Here is a 9,514-nt window from a genome sequence, read left to right as displayed (position 1 = left end):
CCCCCCCCCCCCCAGAAATAACTCTGATATTCATTAGCCAAGGAGCTAGGTGAGCTGCAAAACAAAACTGGAAGCTATAGTAAAGGGACACATCTCTGACTTTACCGGGACTCGAACCCTAATCCCCGGTCGTCCAGCCCGTATTCTAGTTGCTATGCGTTAATCATCCGGATATATTTTTCATGCACTGCTACTAGGAATAGATCCATGCAGTTCAGTCAATACAGGGATTGATGGTAATGATGTTGATAATAATTCAGTTCCTTTATTTGAATGCTTGTCAGCAGAAGGTAGCCTATAACTGGCAAGTATTATGAATATATACAAAATTAATATAGATTAATAATTAAAATACTGAAAACTGAAACAAAACAAATAACAAGTTAACAGAAACCATGAACTAAACATAACTGAGAAAGGAGAAAGTGCCATCAGGGAAATGTGTTTGTTACGAAAGTCTAGAGACCAGTAGATACTGTTTGCAGCAGTGATGCATCTTGTCGAAAGAGTAGATACTGTTTGCAGCTGTGATGCATCTTGTCGAAGCGGAATTTTTTGAAGAATTACTCACATTGAAAGATGAAACGTCTCTAATTAACTCAGCGGTTACAAGGCCGCCAGCAGTATCCATAACACAAAAACAGTCGACTTTGTCCTTGAAAAAGTTGACAAGAAATGAAGCATCAATATTTCTGAAACAGTATTCTGAATTAAATAGAAATAATTTTATCGTGCCTCTGTGATCTAGTGGTCACAGTTCCTGGCTACAGATCCAGAGGTCCTGGGTTCAATTCACGGCGCTACCAGATTTTTTTCTGAGTAGTGGGTCTGGAACGGGGTCCATTCAGCCTCGTGGTGATAATTGAGGAGCAATTTCAACTAAATAGAGGCTCCGGTCTAGAAAACCGAAATTAACGGCCGTGGGGATTCGTTGCGCTAACTACGCGGCATCCTCTATCCGCTAAAGTTGGCACTAACTTCACCGACAAGCGGAGGTCGCTAGGTCGGTATAGTTCGCTTGCGGACTAAAGCCACGTAATTTGATTGTTTTTTTTTTTTGCTTCTGACAAAATCGAATGGCATAAATCGACGGCAACACAAATATGCAGACATTTTCTTCATAGTTATATCACAATATTAATAACAATAAAGTAAAAAGGGAACATTTATCCCTGCTATTAATTAATTACGCAAGGAGCCGGGAGTCGGTATAGCAACTGGCTACGGGCTGGACGACCGAGTGGTCGGAGTTTGAGACCCGGTAGGGTCAAGAATTTTCTCTTCTCCACGTCGACCAGACCGGTCCCGGCCCATCTAGCCTCCTAACCAATGGGTACCGGGCACTCTTTCCCCCGGAGGTACAGCGGCCGGGGCGTGAAGCTGACCACTCACCTCCAACTAGTGTCGAGATCAAGAAAATGTGGACCTATACATCCACTCCCCCATACGCCTTCATAGCGTAATGCTTAATTAGTTAAGCACAGGGATAACTTTACTTTACCCTCTATTACTTACGTACAGTGCCATAAAAATATATTGGAGAGTGGAGGTATAGCTCCACCATCATTAAACTGGGCTTCAGATGGAGGAGAATGGTGAAATTCAAGTCCATTGTATAAGAGGCTGGATGAATTCTAGAACCGGTCTGGACGTTATGAAGAAGAGAAACTTCTATTGTAATATGAGTAAAAACAAAATAGTAGTAATAATAATAATAATAATAATGATAATAACAATAATAATAACAGCCTCTAACAGAAATGAGTACCAGGAATTAAATAAATAATTTTCCTGGGGAGTAAAGCGCTGCCGGCGCGTAAGGCTGACGACCTTACCGCCATCTATGAGCCGACTTTCTAGAAAATGTGGGACCCTCAACCTCTCACAACCCTATGGGCCTTCACGGCCTATTACAGGGATAGCTTTACTTACTTTTTATGGATACATATAGATGCTTGTAATTCCCCCCCACAACCTCGGCCAGGTGTCCCATCATTCACCGCTATCTCCTCGAGGAACAAACAAGATTGCAATATTTATCTAGCCATTTCATACAGCTGGGTAATTCCTGCTGAAATAGATCTTAAATAAATAACCAGATATAAACAAGACAAATGTTTCACGAAAGAGCCCTTTGATGAAACAAAACAAAAAACCTCCGTGGCCTGTAGTACCCTAGCGAACTATACCGACTGAGCGACCGCCGCTTGTAGGCGAAGTTAGTGTCAACTTTAACGGATAGAAGGTGTTATGTGGTCAGCGCAACCGATCCCCACTTCCTTGAAACAGCTCCTCAATTTTTCTCACGAGGATGGCTGGACTACGTTCCAAGCCCACTACTCAGAAAATCTGGTGGCGTCGGGAATCGAACCCGGGGCCTCTGGATCTGTAGCCAAGAACTCTGACCACTAGACCACAAGGGCAGTCAGAGCCATTTGATGGGATTTTGTAAATGTGGCAATTAACTTTGAAGTTCTATAAACCAGGAATTTTTTTGAAACCATACAGGTAATGCGAACTGCGCCAGAACGATTCTGTATCATACGGGCCTGGAAGAATTCTTTCTTTAGGGCCCTTCTGACCACCGTAAGTAACATCCGGGCACAATAAACGGCGGGGGAATTTCAAAATCCTTTCCAGTTCAACAGGAGTCGGGATAGCTCCGTCGGTATAGCTGTGGGCTGAGGTTCGATTTCCGGTAGGGGCAAAAATTCTTCTTTTCTCCACAGCTTCCGGACCGGTTCTGCGGTCCATCAAGCCTCTTTTCCAACGGGTAAACGGAGGGTCTTTCCCCAGGAGTAAAGAGGCCGGGGCATGAAGCTGACCACCTACCGACATCTAGTGTCGAGATTAAGAATGGTGTAATTGTACCTCCACTCTCCCATACGCCTTCATTGTCTGTTGCTTATTTACTTAAACACAGGGATACCCTGCCAGACTGCACGGCATCACATCCCAGAGGCAATATTATTTATAATCCTCCGATGATGGTCTCGATACTCACTTAGTGAGCATTCGGGTTCCATGTAAAGGCGCGTCCACATTACTCGCGAGCATAGCGAGTCACACGAGTACGAGCACGAGCACGGGTAATGTGGACGCGCCTTTAGGCAGGAACATAGCACTGCACATAGAAACCGTGAACCTGGGTAACATTGCTTGCATTCAGGGACACTACAATGCTACGACTTTCTTTCAGAGAAATGTAACAAAGCTTCATCTTCTGCCCATAAGAGAGTCAGGAAACGTGTTGAGGCTTGCCCACTTTGTAAAAAAAAAAAAAACAGTAAAACTGAGAAGCTTCGAAGGAGAAACACCTGCGCCTGGTGACGTCACCCCGTGATTACTTCCTCTCGGCCTGTCACGCCATGCAGGAAACCGTTCATTTGTTTCTCTCCTAGTAAGTTATCTGCTCAAGGTGCACCAAATGAACGCATAATGCGAAGGTCCTGTTCCATCGCCCCCCCCCTTGAATAAGCTGGTCTAGCGGCAACTCTCTGTAGAATACATCAGTGTTGTGTGGTTCGTATCTCAGCCGGGGCAGTAACTACCCTTATTGAGATTGTTCGTGGTTTACCTCAGTCCTACTAGGTAAGTCACCACCGCTTCCTTCCAAATCCTTCACTATTCACCACTGAATTACCTACCTGCCAGATACTGGAAGTTGTCCCTATGTTTAACCAATTAAGCACTACCCCATGAGGGCGTATGAGGGGAGTGGATGTACAGATCTACATTTTCTTGACCTCGGTACTAGTTGGAGGTTAGTGTTCAACTTCACGCCTCGGCCGCTTTACCCCCGGGGGAAGAGCCCCCGGTTCCCATTAGATAGGAGGTTAGGTGGAGCCCAGCGCCGACCCGGATGACTTAGAGAAGAGAAAAGTCTTCACCTTAACGGGACTCGAAATCCAACCCCTCGGTCGTCCCGACCGTACCCAGTCGCTATACCGACTGCGCTATCTTGGGGAGGGGGGGACAAATACTGATAGATTCGAAAAATAAACCACAAAAACATGTCCGTCCTCACGTTTCACCTACAATTACACAGTTATGTGTTATAATTATTTGTAGTTACGACTTGTGAGTATTCAATAAGTCTCTCATCCAGTCTTGAACCCATTACTGTTCGTCACGCTAACCCTTGATACGTGACAATATCATTTTCCCACTAAGTAAATCGACTGCGGAAGATAAGAATGCATGGAGACAAAGCTCCACGACCTCAACCTGCCTTTCCGGTGTATTATTTGCGGGCCGAGGGAATTCAGTTTGGGTTCATATTTTTCCAGCGTAACACTTACTAAACGCGAAATCCAGCTTTCAGAAATCGATTTTCTCTTTGTATAAAAACTTCGGTAAGCCCCACATCACAAAGTATAAATCACATTACAGCCGGCAAATTTTATCTGGGATTACTTTTCGAATTTGTGAAACTTAATTGAATTTCAATCAGAAGTTCTGGAATGTCATTTTGCGTAGTCCAGCGGAATTTCCCCGCCGATTTCAATGTATTGCCTCCATCTTCAGTGTAGAAGGTGTGCTTAGTAAGAAACGAGTTAGAAGCCAACATCAATTTAAGTGACGTCAGGGTGTACGACAACTAGACCTATATATTGTCAAACCTATGTAAATAACCTAAAATCTTGGCAACTTTCTTTCTTTTCTGTGCTTGGAATAAATGAAGTTTAAAATGTAAAAGACATTTGTCTCTATCTTGTATTTACAGTGCACGATCTTAGGCAATTTTCAATGGAAATAACGTCGCCCTAAAAAGAAATACATTACTCATATTACATAAAGTTTCACTTTAAGACCATTAAAAATTTTAAAAATTCGCCTAGTGGGGGTGGAGTCCAACTGGGTTCACTCGGCACGGCGGCCACTGATTGGCCTATTGTAGCCCGCCCCAGGTGATTATGATAATCGAGAATTTGGTGGAGTGAAGACTGGCAGGGGAAACCGAAGTACTCAGAGAAAACCCGCCCCAGCGCCACTTTGTCCACCACAAATCCCACTTGACCAGACCCGGGATCAAACCCGGGCCGCCGCTGTGGGAAGCCAGCGACTAACCGCTTGAGTAATGGCGCGGCCGACTTAAGGCCATTAAATTCGGTCACTGAAAAAAAATGATAAGAAACGCTGTTTTAGGCTGATGGGGATATGAATGTCCTGAACTGAATTGTACATAGAGAAACATTCAGCGGAATACAACCTAATACCCTCTCCTCCAAAAGAAATTCTGAACACGCAACTCTCTTTGTGTTCCATTGAAAGATCTCCATATAAAACTGTCCGTACTCCCAAACAACAAGATGTTAATATGACCATGGTAAAGGATTACCAGCACGTAACTATGTGGACCATTATGTAAAGGAACATTTACAGTTTTTATGTAACATTATTACATCTGGGCGTGGAGATTCTGTCATCCTTTCACGCGCATAAAAGGAGAAGAAATACCCGCATTATTTTCTGAGCCCGTCCCGACGAAATAACAGCGAACTGAGTCCAGTGGGCGTTCCTCATGGCCCATAATGCACCAGCGCAAGCTCACTGCAATACAATACTGCCAGACGCTCCAAATGAACACCGGTATATCTGTTTTGAATCTGCGACAACCTGATGTAAACTTTCTATTCAGAGCAAGTACTAGAAGCACCAGAATTCATAAGGATAAACTATGCAGCTTTTCTGCATTCTAAAACTAGTCTGAATCAAACCAGGTATTTTTGTATGAAGGTGAGAGAGAGAGAGAGCGAGAGACGTATAATGCTGCGATGTTCCGAGATGGTTCCACTAGAAATTGTTATGCACTCCATTGCTAGGAATATAATGCAAGCAATAACTCTAATTATTAATCAATGGATATGTAAGTCTCGGGGACACGCAGTAGCGTAGTTGGTTGAAGCACTATGCTACAAGCCGGAACATCGCGGGTTCGAGTCCCGATGAAGTCACTGGATTCTTTTCAATTTACCTAATCTTTCCAGCTGCACTTTGTCCTTGGGGTCGACTCAGCCTCTAACAGAAATGCGTACCAGGAACCCTCCTAGGGGTAAAGGGCAACCGGCACATGAGGCTGACAAATTCACCGAAATCTGTGAATAGACTGTATAGAAAATGTGGCAGCCTCGACGTCTCACAACCCTATGGGCCTTCACGGTCTGTTACAGGGATGTGTTATCATATTATTTATTATTTATTATCATATATTATTCCAGCTCCAATGCTAAGAATATCATGCAAGCAATAACTCTAATTATTATCAAAGGCTAGGGACGGATAGAAGTGACCAGAAGACAAGGAAAAAGACGTAAGAAGATGCTGGATGACCTTGGGGACAGAAGAGGATATTTTCATTTGAATGAGAAAGCTCTAGATCGCATCAAGTGGAGGAACTGTTTTGGAAGACATTGTGGACCTGTCGTCTTGACAGATTACTGATGATGATGATGATGATGTGTTACATTATTTATTTATTATCATGTATTATTCCAGCCAGATTCCGCCTCGGTAACAACACTTTTCCCTCTCGGACGACTAATGCACCACACGTCTCAAGTTAGCGCAATCTCAAGTACTGACAGCAAAGGTTGGCTGACGCTGATTGGTTTAGCTCTCATCACGTGACAAAAGGCGCTACAGTGCAACTGACAGTTGCTAACTCGGCTCACTTTTACACTGTATTATAGCTCAGGCGGTAAAATGAAAGTAATCCCTGTGCATTCTTTATCTTGACACTGGAAGAAGGCGAATTTTTAGCTTCAGGCTTCAGCCGCTTTACCCCTTACAAAAAAAAAGCCCTGGTACACACTCTATAAGAGGTTAGGCGGTCTACAGAACTGCGAAAGTTTGACGTGGCTGAGAAAAATATTCGACTGTAAGCCAGAAATCGAACCCCTATTGTCCATTCGTATTGACAGGCATTCTGCTTCATGGGTCCCGGAAATAAAACGCGTGACCTACTTGACCTGAAAGAGGATACTCTGATTACTGAGAAGGAGAAGAGAGAACATATCAAAATACATGTTATGGAAATATGTACTGGTAGTGGGGAATGAACTGAACTGACGCAGGGTCGAAAGAAGGGTAGATGGGAATTACATTTTGGACTCTATGAACAGAGGCCTAATTTCTATAACTGTCATAAGACAGTTGACGGGACTGTCAGCATATTTTCCAGATCTCTAAATACGTAAAAGACTATCGACTAGAATATATTTGAATACTGACCGTCTCTGTGGTCTAGTGGTCACAGCTCCTGCCTACAGATTCAGATGTCCCGGGTTCGATTTCCGGAGCTACTACATTTTCTGAGAAGTAGGAGGTCTGGAACTGGGTCCACTCAGCCTCGTGAGGATAATTGAGGAGCTATTTCAAGGAAAAAGTAGCTCTGGACTAGAAAACCGAGATTAAGGGCCGTGGGGATCCGTTGCGCTGACCATGTGACATCCTCTATCCGCAAAAGTTGGCATTAACTTCGCCGAAAAGCGACGGTCGCTCGGTCGGTATAGTTCGCTTGCGGACTACAGCCCACGGAGTTTGATTGTTTTACGGGGATAACACGCGGTAACGTAGTTGATTGAGGCACTATGCTACAAGCCGGAAGGCCACGGGATCGAATCCTGATGAGGTCATTGGATTTTTTTCAATTGACCTAATCCTTCCAGCCGCACTATGGCCCTGGGGTCGACAGAGCCTCTGACAGAAATGAGTACCAGGAATATTCTTGGGGGTAAAGGGAGGACGGCGCATAGGACTGACAAACTTGCCGTCATCTATGAGCCGATTGTCTAGAAAACGTGGGAACCTCAACATCTCACAACCCTATGGGCCTCCACGGCCTGTTACAGGGATAGCTTTACTTACTTTACTTACGGGGATAACATTAAGGCGAAATGTATAAACGTAGGTTTTTAATAAAGCAGATTGGCTGAACTGCCATAGGATAGTAACCAATGACGATTTTTAATATTATCAGTGTTGAACCTTCGAATCTTGCTATCAGAACATGTATCAATTACTTAATTTGTTTGTTATAAAAGGTAAAGCTGTCCCTGTGCCTATTTACTTATCTACGATACCATGAAGACGTATGAGGGAGAGAAGGTATAGCTCCACTATCCTTAATCTCGGCATTAGATGAAAGTGAGCGGTCAGCTTCACTCCCTGGCCTCTTTACACCCGTGCAAACAATTACCGGCACCCATTATACACACTACAGCAGCCCCAGAGCCGGTCTGGACGCTGTACAGAAAAATCTCTTGCCTCTGCAAGGAATCAAACTCCAATTTCTTTATTGAAACCATCACAACACAACTTAATTAAAGTCAGTACCAAGTTTGCTCTGCTACATGTTTCGGCTATTAAAAGCCATCATCAGGCAAATACATGGCCAACATATATATGTCACTGAACTGCAGTACTAGTAAAATTGGATGCAATAATATTAATTACATTAAAATATTTGGCGTAAAAATACAATAAATTAGACTACATAAAACAAAGTTATAGTATAAAACAAGAATACAATTCTTCAAGTGATGCTTTACATCATCGAGTCAGTCGTTGGTTTTTGTGATTTTGTTGTGTTCCCACAGACGAATTGGAGTATTCNGGATTCTATATTTTGTGTATATATAATAAACTGTTTTGGAGGCTCACGATGTGGATGTAGTAATATTAATGTTAATTATATAGTCGGTGCCTCATCTTACAAAGTATGTCCGCTCTGTAGGGAATGTAAACAACGAGAATCAAACTCCGGTTCTTCGGTTGTTCTGCCTGTAACGCAGCTGCTATTCCGACTGAGATATCCTGCTCACACTTGTTTGTTAGATTTAAGACGCTTCTGAATTTCACTTAAGTTTCAACAGAACTGAAATTAAGCCGCTTCACTCCGTTGAAACTAGTCACTAACATCAAATTCAGTTGCCTGGAGGTAGCATGTTGAAGCACTAAGTTATGGCTATTTCTTGTGGGTCGTGCACCACAGTTTTAGAGCTGTTGCGTTAGTAAACTTGTGTACATGAGACCAAGAAGGCGTAGTTGCGAAACACGATACAATCTGCATCACAGAGAACTCTGTAATCATCCCAATTGTAAGCGAGATATTCATTGTGTGAGCTGCAAGTAATGACAACAGACTACACAGTGCAGAAGCTCTGGCATAATAAGGACAGGTACCTTTTTTATTCTACCAGTTTCTGTGCTTTTATTCCAGTGTCTACTCCTCCCCCTTTCAACAATGCTTCATATGGAACTGAAAGTCCTATGAAATGTACAGCGAAATGTCGTGTGATTTCATTGCAATATCTGGTTACAATTTCTTGTAACTCAATGAATACTGACTGTTCTATAATCCGCTCATCATGAAGAATATATTATGGGACTTGTATAGGCTTCTAATCCCAAACCCGCCCTCCCGTATGAAGTCAGACTTACCTGTCTCTGGTCTGCCACACTGGACTGTAATGCGCACTATCTTTCCTTTTTTATATTAAATTTTTTCTTC

Source organism: Cryptotermes secundus, unplaced genomic scaffold (assembly GCF_002891405.2).
Source record: "Cryptotermes secundus unplaced genomic scaffold, Csec_1.0 scaffold31, whole genome shotgun sequence".
In the NCBI taxonomy this organism is placed as follows: domain Eukaryota; kingdom Metazoa; phylum Arthropoda; class Insecta; order Blattodea; family Kalotermitidae; genus Cryptotermes; species Cryptotermes secundus.
The sequence above is the reverse complement of the archived record's forward strand: the minus strand, read 5'-3'. Positions refer to the sequence as shown.